Source organism: Macaca thibetana, chromosome 14 (genome assembly GCF_024542745.1).
Source record: "Macaca thibetana thibetana isolate TM-01 chromosome 14, ASM2454274v1, whole genome shotgun sequence".
Taxonomy (NCBI): Eukaryota; Metazoa; Chordata; class Mammalia; order Primates; family Cercopithecidae; genus Macaca; species Macaca thibetana.
The window spans coordinates 42,627,517-42,640,494 of record NC_065591.1 but is presented as its reverse complement, the minus strand read 5'-3'; the positions used below and the strand labels follow the sequence as shown (position 1 = coordinate 42,640,494).

The following is a 12,978-nucleotide window of genomic DNA, read 5'->3' as shown; positions in this document are numbered from 1 at the left end:
GACACCGCCCCCCTCTTCTCGCGACACCAACCAGTCCCCACAGCTCAGCTGCGTCCCCATAAGGCATTGCCCCTTCCTCACCCACAGCTCCGCGTAGCCCCGCCCCGAGAGCGCAGGGCTTGTGGCCAAAGCCTAGGTTCCAGGAAGCACCTGCTGTGGGTAGCAACGCAGGGAAGGGATGGAAAAGCTTCGCTACGGTTCCAAAGCTCTTCCTGCTAGCCTTGCCTTACCATTTACAAATGAGTAAGTGGCACAACTCTGGGTAGTTCATGCTACCTTTTTTATGAGATGGGACTCTGGTATCCTAGAAATTAAAGCCCAAATTCCAAGTCAACATCAGTACCCTTTGCTCCCTTAGTGACAATGCTGTACCAGAACAGAGGGCAGAATATAAAATCCATTATTATGACGATGAATCTAGCGTCATAAATGTGGCATTAGTTGAGATTTCCACTAGTTTCTGGTATTTAGGAGTCACTTATCACTCCGAGAGAAATAATAAAGTTTCATCTATTGAGAAATATTTTAATAACATCTCAAATTTTAATAAGTATGAGAATCACCTGGGCAACTAGTTAAAATTTACATGCTGATTTAGTGAGTATAAGGTGGGACCTGAGATTCAGTTCCAGTAAACCCACAGGTGATACTGAAGTTACTGACCTCGTCCCCACACAAATGCTTTTATTTTATTTTATTTTATTTTTGCATTCTATTAGTTATTTCTGCTTATTGGAAAATTTTGAAACATTACAAAAAGGTAGGATGTATAGTGACAGCATCTCAAAACCATTGTCAACTTTTTGATACATATTCTTACTGGTTAATTTTTTATAGATATATAATTTACATATAATATTATGCACTTATTTTGATTGTAGAGTTCACTTGGTTTTAACAAACATGTGATCACCACATTCAAGATATGTAAGTTTTCCATCATCCAAAAATCTATTATACCCAATCCCATTCAATACTCTATCCTATACCTAGATCCAGGAAACTATTAATTTGTTTAATACCACTTTAGTCTTTAAGTTTTGCATAAATAATATCACTATAGTCTTTAAGTTTTACATAAATGAAATATACGATATGTTTTGCAAAAGCCATAATGTTTTTTAAATTCTTCCATATTATAGAAGGAAATGGTAGTTTATTCCTTAAATAATAGGGGATGATGCTTTTTTAAAACTATTATTCGATTGCATGGGCGCTTTCTAAGGGTAAATAAAAATCTGTGAAGGTTCTCTGTTGCAAAAAGAGAAAGATAACTACCCACCTCCTCTTTAGCATTGTGTTTAGAAAACTTGAAATTGTAAGCTCTATCTCTGTCTCACTGAAATGTATGGAAAAAAAAAAAAAAAAAAGCAGGCCAGGCTCAGTGACTCACGCCTGTACTTTCGGAGGCCAAGGTGGTTGGATCATCTGAGGTCAGGAGTTCAAGGCCAGCCTGACCAACGTGGGGAAACCCTTTCTCTACTAAAAATACAAGACTTTGCCAGGCGTGGTGGTGGACGCCTGTAATCCCAGCTACACGGGAGGCTGAGCAGGGAGAATCGCTTGAACCCGGGAGGCGGAGGTTGCAGTGAGCCTAGCTCGCGCCAGTAGATTCAGTTGAAAGTAAGAGGGAGAGAGGGAGAGAGGGAGGGAGGGAGGGAGGAAGGAAGGAAGGAAGGAAGGAAAGGAAGGAAGGAAGGAAGGAAGGAAGGAAGGAAGGAAGGAATCAATCTAAATAAGTCTCTTGCCAGTTTTGTATCCTCCGAATGTCTTTGGAGGCCTATTGGCTTTCTGTTAGAAATGAAAACATCCAAGAGTGGCACCTGTCTCCCCGTCTTCATGGTAGTTTACTGTCTAGGCCCTTGGCTTCAAGATGGAGCTTTCTGCTTGTCAAGAGATACAAGTGTTATTCTTTCCTTTAGATTTTCTTTAGATAAAAACAATTAACATGTGTGTAGTGGATTGTATCTGCCAGGCTATATAAAAACGGTGAAGAATTTTTTCATTGCAAACTCTTTAGTAGATTGCTTCTGATAGAAATCACAATTGGTTTAATGCTTATTCAGTGATAAAACTGTTTATTTCCTGCGTTTGTAGGGATTTTGGTTTTAATTATTATGAAAACACTTTCCATGACATAATTATTTCCCCAACACTTTCCATGGTTTATTGATTTTTATTTTTAATAAACTTTATGAGATATAAAATACAATTAACACATCTACTTTAGGTGTACAGTAGTGCCTTCCTTTCCTGATTTGGTAAAGTTTCAGTTTATTCAACATTAATATCACTATAATCTTTAAGTTACATAAATGAAATATACAATAATTGTTTTGCATATATTGTCAACTGCATGGTCAACTGAGGTCCAAAAATATTAAATGGAAAATTCCAGAAATAATTTATAAATTATAAATTGCTTGCCTTCTAAGTATCTTATCAAATCTTAGGCTGTCCTAATCCATCACACCCAGGATGTGAATGGTGTGAATCATCCCTTTGTCCTGCATATCCACGGTGTCTAAGCTACTCGCCCATTAGTCACTTAGTAGCCATCTCAGTTGTCACATTAACCATTCTGGTATTATGGTGCTGGTGTTCCAGTAACCCTTATTTTACATATTAATGATCCAAGTGCAAGATTAGTGATAATGGCATATTATTATAATGGTTGTATTCGTTTTTGTTAATCTCTTACTGAACCTAATTTATAAATTAAACTTTATCATAGGTATTATGTATACAAAAAAACAATGCAGATACAGTCACTGATCAAGATAGCCTAATGTTTCCCACTGCCTGACTAACCTTTAGACAGGGTTCTTCCTGATTGTTGGCCTCTGACTTCCCTATTTTTAGACCATTCACTTTAAAAAAATTTGCAAAGTGTACATTTTCTCTGCTCCTTTAAGATGTAAATCTTCTGGTCTCTTATCAGTTCTACAATGCAGAACCATCTTTCTCAAAAACCTAGGTGCCATCTCTTTGAAATGCAATAATTAAGAAAGGTAGAACCTTTTCTTATCTCCTAATCTCTGTGGGAGAGTAGGAGCCTGACTTCCCTAAGCACCAATCATTGAACACAGATGGTCTAACTCTATTGACCAACATACAGTACTTTTCCACTCTGTGCTTAAAATCTCTCCCCTCTGTGATTTTTTTCACTCTGTGCTTAAAATCTATCTGCTTTTTTTTTTCAGTGGCATTGAGCCCTCTTTCTGTGCCCTATTACAATGGTCTTAAATAAAGTCTTTTGTTCCTGTTTAACTCTGTCAGGTGCAAATTTTCTTTGATATTAGAGTTTTTGACAATTATATGTGCTCTTGTAAACACCATAAGAAGGTATACAACATTTCCTTTACTCTTCAAGGTTACCCTGTGCCACTTTCCAAACAACCACCCATTGACCTCTAGCCCACGACAAATATTGATTTGTTTTCTGTCTCTATTAATTAACTACACATTATCTAAAATTTCATAGAAATGGAAATATATCCTAAGTGCTTCTTTTGTCTGGCTCTGCTCCTTCTACATAAAGTTTCTGAAATTCATCAGTGTTATTGTGTGTCTGTTTCTTAATATTACATTGTTATAAGTATGCTACATTTAAAAAGTTAATTTACCAGGGGGCACAGTGGCTCTTGCCTGTAGTATCAGCTACTCGGGAGGGTGAAGAGGTAGGATCACTCGAGCCCAGGAGGTTGAGACCAGCCTGGGCAACGTGGGGAGACCCCATTTCTACAAAAAATACAAAAAATAGCTGACTACGGTCGTGTGTGCCTGTAGTCCCAGTGACTGGGGAGGCTGAGGTGGTAGAAACACATGAGCCCAAGGAAGTCGAGGTTGGAGTGAACCGTGATCACACCACTGCACTCCAACCTGGGCAACAGAGTGGGACACCATCTCAAAACAAACAAACAAACAATAACAACAACCCCAAAACCCCCCAAAAGTCAATTTACCTATTCATGGATGTATGGGCTCCTTTGAGCCTTTTCAGGACATTATGAACAAAGCTCCATGAATATTTGTGTGCAGTTATTTGTGTGAAGTTTTTTTTGTCTTGACTACCTAAAAATGGAATAACTGATTTATATTTTACATGTATGGAATGAGGACTAAACTCTGACTTTTTTTATCTTGCCCAAATCCCTATCTAAGGGGTCTGGGGAGTCATGCCCTACAAATCATAAATTCTCATCAGATGGATTTTATTTAATCCTATATATCATGATTTACTTTCCAACATAACTCTGGCATAACATTACAAGACAAAGAAAAAAAATCAAAATATGTTATTCAAAAACATGTTTCTTTGCCATATTTTGAAATGACCCTACAAAGCTTTTCTTTGTGGGGGAAAATGTGCAGCTGTAAAGAATCTCTATTAACATAGCTAGATATTTTTCTTCCAGACCCTCCCAATCCTAAAGAGATTAACTAAGATCTGAATAGGAAACACTGGCCACCTGTTGTCTCTAAGGGCAGCCACTATAAGGCTTCAAAAGAACTTTGATCTCCACAATCCTTATCTTAACCTGAACATTCCCTTTCTATCTATCGCAGGTCTTCAGACAAACTCAACCAATTGTCAACCAGAAAATGTTTAAATTTACCTATAGCCCGGAAGCTCTAGCTTTGAGCTGTTCTGCCTTTCTGGACCAAACCAATGTATTTCTTAAATGTATTTGATTGATGTCTCATGCCTCTCTAAAATGTATAAAACCAAGCTGCACCCGAACCACCTTGGGTTCTCAGGACTTCCCGAAGGCTGTGTTTCGGGCCATGGTCACTCATATTTGGCTCAGAATAAATCTCTTCAAATAATTTACAGAGTTCGACTCTTTTTGTCGACAATAATACGGCGCCCAAACACACGGGGCCTCAGAGAAGACTCTGGATCCCGAAGGTGTATCCCAAAACCAGAGCTAAGGTACCAGCTGGAGCCCACTGAAGCCTCACCAAGTTTGAGCTTCTCCTCCTGTGGAACTGGTGAGTCCTCCTGCGCCTCGGACCTCCAGTTTTGGTTGATAGTCCTTGATTTATCCGAGCTGTTTTGTTCTCCTAGGAATTTGTTGCTTTAGGATCCCAATTTGAGTTCAGAGATGCATTTCTAAAGGGTCTCCTCAATTGCTTTTCTCTCAGAATTAATCTCAATTTGGCTTGTCCGTGCATGTTTGAGTGAGGAACTGAACTGTCGTTTTCATCCACGGCTCATCAGTTCCTCCTTAAAAAAAAAAAAAGTAGGAAATAAATTCACTAAGAATATGGAAATAAACAAGGAGAATGACCCCCTTTTGAGCACTCCGTAGGTTTTGTGGCAACTCTACTTTCCAGAGTTTATGTAAAATAGAAGTAATATGGTCTTTGTGCACATATTACTTTAAGGAAAAAGAGCCCTAAGGTCGACCTGCAAACTATAGAGTTCTTAAGTTCTCTTTCTCTATTTTCTGCCTGCTTTAAATCTGGTGGACTGAGAAAAAAAAAAAAAAAAAAACCCACTGTTTGGATCTAACCGTTTTTTTGCAAACTGGCGAATTTATATTCATCTCATGGCCAAAGTACTAAAGTAAATCTATAGGATCTTTGTGTATGTATATGTATGTATGTATATATGTGTGTATGTATTTGAAGGCCTTTATAAATTCTATAATTTTATGTTTAATTGGCAGATGAATTCATTTTAATTTTCCTTTAGCGTACCAAACTTTTTCTTTCTGTACCTTATGATGTAAATTTTGCTATCTGATTGTCACCTGAGTTGTTTCCTTTAATATGCAAATTTAGGTCTTTTTAACTGAAAACTACTTAGGTGGTGCAACATGTTATCAAGAATTTGAAAGTCTAAAATTGAAAAAAAAAATGAAAAGGAAGGAAGTCTTTATGAATCTATAAATGTACCTCTATCGGCATGCCTAGATATGTCCATGTATTTATGTCATGCATACAGTGTTTCACTACTAAAATACAGATAAAATAGGTAAAAGTGCTTAAATCAGAGGCTTAAAAAAAAAAGAGTAGTAAAATGTTTTTTCGAGTTTGCATGACTTAAGTAAAATCTTTAATAAATAAGGTGGCTTTAAAACTATTGGTAAAATAATATCAGCAATGTTAGCATTTTGTTTGCATTTATTGATCAAGTAGTTTCATGTTTATTCCTGCAGAATACTATCAGATTTGCCATAAGGGTTATAAACTATAAAACCCAGTCCAAGAAAGAATGATCTTTGCTTGTATATGCTTATAAAATATTGTTGGCTGAAAGAAAACAGCTAAATCCTGAGTTTTTGGTATAAATACCCTTAAAATTAATAAGTGTTATTATTTAAGTAAATACCTGAAATTAAGTTATAAAAATGGTTAATAGGAAAATAACTTTAAATACTAGCTATCACAGTTTTTATAAATAATCTAGGTAAACTATTAATCAGGTAAGTGTAATGGAATAAATACTTATGAACAAACGTGTCATAATTTAGGATCTAAGGTTATTTGATATTAACTATCTGGGTAATTTCCAAATTAAAAAATATAAAAAACTTTTTTAGTGTTCTTATTGAAGGTAAAATATCTTCATCTAATTCAAAGCTTATTTAAGGGTTATGTATGAAACAAGGTAAAGGAATCAGGAAATGAGAGATATAAAGGATGTTAAAGATATGAAGAGGTATTTTTGGTAAAGGAGGTAAAAAGGAAAGAAAGAATCTTGTGTGGTGAACTTTTGCCCTAAAACAAAACAACTGGGTTGCTCAAGAAAGAGAGATATTTAGGGCAAAACAGAAAGTCTAACTACTGTGAGTGGTCTGTGTAAGTCGTAATATGGTTAGTAAAAAGAATTTTTAAGGGGTTGTATAATTCAGTTGGCTATAATTAAAAAGAAACTATAATAATATTTCTAGAGATAAGTCTTTAATATTTAAAAATGCACTAATACAAAACTAAATAATTGATTAAAACAATATTTTATTAGAAATGTTGACTTATTTTTAATGCAGGAAATTTTTAAGTTTTTTAATTCTATAATCTCCTCTTTAACATTCTTCAGATTGATATCTTAAAAGTGCCACTCTTTCTCTTTTGAAAAGGCCTAAAATGATGGCTCTTTCCTTCACCTTTTTTTGGTTCCTGTAACTTTTACTAATTATCTAAAGTAAGGGAAATAATTTTTTTTTTTTTGAAAACCGGCAAATAAAGTAACTTTTGAACATGACTTTTATTTTGCATGCCTGTTATATTCCTATATTTATATTTGTCATGTGGAAGTGATATTTCACCACCAAGCTACATAAAAGAGCTCTGATGGAGTAACTTAAAAAATGTAAGTGCTTATCAAATTGGTAGAAGCTAGCTCAGATGCCTTTTAATTCACATAATGTTGATAATCTTTGGTAAAATGACTTCGGTGAGTTTAATCTCAAAACTCTTCAGTAATTTAAAAATCTTAAAGTCATATTTAAACCCTCAGTTTTTCCCCACTGGAAATTTGGGTTACTAAAAAGTTAGAGTAGTAGAAGCATAAAGTATGCTTTTGTTAAAATTTTATAAACACAAGAATGTCAATTTTCAAAAAATCTTAAGTTTTTTTGGTTAAGAAACTATTTAAGAGTTGCTTTATAAAAAAAGGAAAATATACAGATAAAACTAAATAATTAAAAAAAAAAAAACAGGGCAACAAAACTGTGAGCCCTGTGGTTACCAAGAAAATGGTCGATATGGGGGAAGGATAAAACCAAGTAACTGTTTAAAACCAAAGGGTGCAATGTAAAGCAATTGTTCCATTTTGTAGATTGGTATCATTCAACTTCTTCAAAAACATCTTTACTATAGTGGATTACAAAAATAAACACTCTAAGGACAAAAGTATTAATTTTAAATGCTATAGAATTTAAGAGCTTGTTTGGATTAATGTAAGACCCACAGCTTTTTACTGAACAATCACTGAGTATATGTGTTCCAAATGCACGGGAGGTTATTCCTAAGAAAGCAATCAGCCTAGTGGGCCAGATAATGCCATTGTAAGGTTTGTTTGCACCGAGAAGGGGATTGCCCCACTCTCCCTATAAAATACCAAGTGAAGTACCGCAGATGAAGCAGTTAATATGCTTCATATGCAAGCCATGTTGGACTAGCTTTATGATAACTGGGATAACCTCGTGCCAAATATGCCTATTACCTAGGTCATGGTAAATTTGGGGGTTAAGGGGACCCCTTTTACATGGGTGCCTCTGTGACAGAATGACAGGACTGTTTAAGAAGGCTTATCAAATCTGCGGTCCCTCATAGGTCTTATAGATGTAACTCCGTGCTGGGAAACCAAACCCTTTTCACCAGAAAAAGTAAAATGGTCTGGGGGTAAAAAAGGGTTCCTGAGACCTGAACATAAAAACATGCAGTTTAATAGAATTATAGATTTTAAGATGTTTAAACCAGCTTTATGTAAGGTAGTTGTAACCCCCTTTTACTGAAAAGTCTTATGAAAATGGGTACTATATCTACCTGGAGGATGTTTTTCCCTTTTCTGGTACTATACAAACTGAAGACATATAAATCAGCTCTTTAGGAAATGTTATTTAAACATTTACTAAATTTATTTGTTTAAAAATGTTATTTAAACACACTAAATAGAAACTAGTAAAAGCCCACAAATATAGGGTAACGCTTTCCTCTGCTGCATAGCCCTTTATGTGGAGCTTTTATCGGGGCTGATGGAAAAAACTGTGAGTACCTTTCACTGACGATGACCGAACTAGGCAATTTCTACTTGATAGGGCATTTACTGCCTTGCTATGAAATATTAACTGAAGCTACCCCTATGATAATGGAAATAATGTTTCCCAAAAGAGTTCCATGGTAAAATAAAAATGGCTTACACAAAATCTTGCTACCTAATAAGCAAAGAGCCTCTTTTCTAGGACTAATTGTGAGGAGCTGCTAAATTCTACATTGCCTAATAGTTCTCAGGAGCTGTTTGTTTTGTAAATGGCATTTCCAAGGCAAACACTTGTTTTAAAAGCTGTGGCTCTGGTTTAAAAAGGGTCAAAAAATATTTTAATTTTTTTGGGTAAAATTTTTTTTTTTAAGCAAATTTACCTTTCTGAGTCCTCCAAAATTCAGATTGAATGTTATGACAATGTAGTTGTCTGCATAAGTTCAATTACAATTATTTTTTTCAAACAATTGGAGACATTGGATATTTTACCAAGACTGAAACTAAAGTATCCTATTTTTAGGTAAACTTTCAGCAAAACCAACTCAAAAGGAGTCTATATGGCCAATCAATTCTTGCTGCATTTTATGCAGCTATTCAGGCAAGCATCATAAGCCTAAACCTTACCTCGCACACAAATTGGCCTTGCTATAATTTTTTGTTTGATTAAAAGGGCAGCTAAAAAATGTTTCAAGGGTAAGACATAACACTTAATACTAGATTTCATCCCTAACTTTTTGAGAACAGATTAGATCATTATTTCTTGGCTACAAGAATCCTCTAGAAAGCACCAAGTTATAATTTTTCTTCATATTTTTAGTTAGTGCCCTAATGTAATAGGTTCCTTTTTCTATTCTGATATATGAATTACTCTTATAATTGTCAAACTATAAATGTTAATTATCTCTCCTTGTTTTACATCCAAGGAAACCAAAATCATGGTATTTTGAAAACCAGAGGTATGAATCTCCGTCTTTTTGTATCCCACTGGGCCTGGACCTGTTTCACTGCTAATATTCTGCTGCCAAAACTATACAAGCTGCCTCGACTGTTGGAGAAAAGGTGGGTGCATAAGATTGTAAGGGCCAGCTTTCAGCGAAAAAATTAGGTTAAGGTCAAATCCTCCAAATCAAGAAGGGAGTATAAAAATGCCTAAACAGCTGGTAAAACAAGTTTAGTTGCCTTCTAAGCTATTATGTGTCACTTTTGCATCCACCCCAACCATAGAAATTTTCTGCTTACTATAGAATTAAAGGAAATTCTTTACTAACAGGATAAAAATATCTTGTAACAAAGCCTCCTGGGTATAACACTATCTATCTATCTATCTATCTATCTGTCTGTCTGTCTGTCTGTCTGTCTGTCTGTCTATCTATCTATGTATCTATATTTCTCAGAACAATGCTTATGTTTGGTATATAAGGCTAACTACTATAAGTCTGTAACAAAAACCAAGCTCACAGTAGCTCAACACATAGAAGTTAAAAATAAGTCTGTCTTGTAACTTTTTTTTGTTTTGTTTTGTTGTTGGCTTTTTTACTTAAAATAATAATTTTAAGAAGTAACAAATGTCTGTCCACATCCATTCCTATGTGGTTTAGAACAATTAATTAACTATTTCTCTTTTGACTGTTAAGGCCCTTGGCCACAGGGAGTTCCACCAAGGGACAGGAAAGAAAAAAAAAAAAAAGGACACTGTAGAATTATATGACTTCTCCTGTGACAAACCTTTTCTCTCCCAAATACAAGTATACGGTGCAATACAAAAGTGGTAGGAAAAATAGATTTGTCTACTGTTAACAAGTTTATAACAATTTAGACACTGAGGACCAGGCATTCCTTGCATTTGATTTATACCCTTCTCAGGATGTTATACCCATGGAGATATATTGGCCAGAAGAGAGACTATTTATTGGATTATGATTTAATGTTCATAAAATCTTCAAATAAGATTTATCATAAGGTTCAAATGACCGTGGATAAGGAGGGTAAACACATTGTGAGTCTGATCAAAGAATATGATGATGCATGCAGTGACGTTTTTGGCCGCTTAGGTTGTTTACTGTCCTCTAACTCTACCTGTAACATTTTTGGACGCCTACTTTCACTATCTTATGATATTTTATGTTATGAAGTCAGCTCCTTTCCTTAAACCTCATGTATCATCATCCTCTACTACCTTTAAACTTTTCTTTCGCAGCTACCTCACCTCTCTTAGCTTTCTTAGAATTGATGAGTTAGGACCTTGCTTTGGATAGGCTTTGGTGTAAAGGAATATTGTGGCTTGTTTGATCTTCTATCCAGACCACTAAAACCTTTTCTGTATCAGCAATAATACTGATTCACTTTCTTATCATTTGCGTCTTCACTGAAGTAGCACTTTTAATTTCCTTTAAAACATTTGCATTCACAACTTGGCTTACTCTTTGGTGCAAGAGGCATAGCTTTTGACCTTTGTAATCTTTCACAATGCCTTCCTCACTAAGATTAATAATTTTTTTTATTTTTGATTTAAAGTGAGAGACATGTAGCTTTTTATTTCATGTGAATACTCAGAAACCATTGTAGGGATATTAACTGACCTAATTTCAATATTGTTTTGTCTCAGTTAATAGGAAGGTTGTGAAAAGAGGGAGTGAGATTGAGGAATGGCTGGTCAGTAGGGCAGTCAACACATACATTTATTGATTAAATTCATCATCTTATATGGGTGTGGTTCATGGCACCTGAAAACATTTATAACAGTATTATGAAAGATCATTGATTGCAGGTCACCATAACTAATATAATAATAATGAAAAAGTTTGAAATATTGTGAGAATTATCAAAATGTGACACAGAGACAAGAGGTGAGCACATGCTCTTGGGAAAATGGTGTTGATAGACTTGCTTGATGCAAGGTTCCTACAGACCTTCAATTTGTAACAAAAACAATATCTGCCAGGCACAATAAAGTGAAGCACAATAAATGAGGTATGCCTGTATGAACTATTATAGGTTAAAAATAAAAGGGTGGAATAATACTGTGCAAACATAAATCTGAAAAATGTGAAATGGCTATATTAATAGAACATATTATAGTTCAGAATAAGTCATATAGTTGGAAAATAAACATTCCTCTCTTGTAAGCTGACATGACAAAAAGAAAATAAGTAAAAATACAGAAGACTTAACATTATCATACAATTTGACCTAATTGACATTTATAAAATATTTCACTCAATGTCAATAGAACACATACTCAAGTGCAACTTGCAACACAAAAACAGACCATCTATTGAGCCATAAATTAAGTTTTAGTAAATTTCACAGGATTAAAGTTATATAGAATATGTTCTTTGGTCAAAATGAAATTAATGAAAAAAATCAGTCACACAGATATATCTGGAAAGTTGCTAACATTTGGAAATTAAACAAGGATGTGGATAATACATGGGTCAAAGAAGAACTCACAATGGAAATTAGAAAATACTTTGTAATGAATAAAAATTCAGTATAAAATGCACTTTATATTTGTGAATACAGCTAAAATTTGTGCTTAAAAGAACACATATAGCTCTTCTCAATGAGAAAAAAAGATATGAAATTGAACTTGTGTTGTATATTATGAAAATAGGAAAAGAAGAGTAAATTAAGCCAAGTTAAGTAGAAGGAAGGAACTATGAAAATATGACTAGAAATGAACTAGAAATAACAGAATAAATGAAACTCTAAATTTTATATACATACACACATTTGTATGTATACATGCATATATACTTATATATGTTTGTGTGTATATATACATATATATATATTTGTGTGTGTGTGTGTGTGTGTATATATATATATATTTTTTTTGAGATAGAGTTTCACTCTGTCGCCAGGCTAGAGTGTAGTGGCACAATCTCGGCTCACTGCAACCTCTGACTCCCTGGTTCAAGCGATTCTCCTGCCTCAGCCTCCCGAGTAGCTGGGATTACAGGCATGTTCCACCATGCCCAGCTAATTTTTGTATTTTTAGTAGAGACAAGGTTTCACCATGTTGGCCAGGATGGTCTCTATCTCCTGACCTTGTGATCTGCCTGCCTCGGCCTCCCAAAGTGCTGGGATTACAGGCGTGAGCCACCATGCCCAGCTTCAAATTATATTTTTAAAGGTCAATACAATTAATAAAGTCTAGATGGAGTGATCAAAAAGAAAAGACACAAATAACTATTAGCAGAAATGTTAAAAGTGATCAAAATTGAAAATCTGAACACATATATATTTGAAATATATATATTTAC

General features: G+C 34.8%; 1 long non-coding RNA gene across 2 annotated transcripts in view; it reads left to right on the top strand.

Moving 5' to 3' along the window:
- The first annotated feature begins 64 nt into the window (after positions 1–64).
- Positions 65–12,978, top strand: part of LOC126934722 (uncharacterized) — an 81,403-nt gene continuing 68,489 nt past the window's right edge. For both annotated transcript variants that reach the window (XR_007719090.1, XR_007719089.1), the window contains exons 1-2: positions 65–243; positions 9,637–9,772. This is a non-coding gene — a long non-coding RNA (uncharacterized LOC126934722). The remainder of the gene's footprint in view (positions 244–9,636; positions 9,773–12,978) is intronic.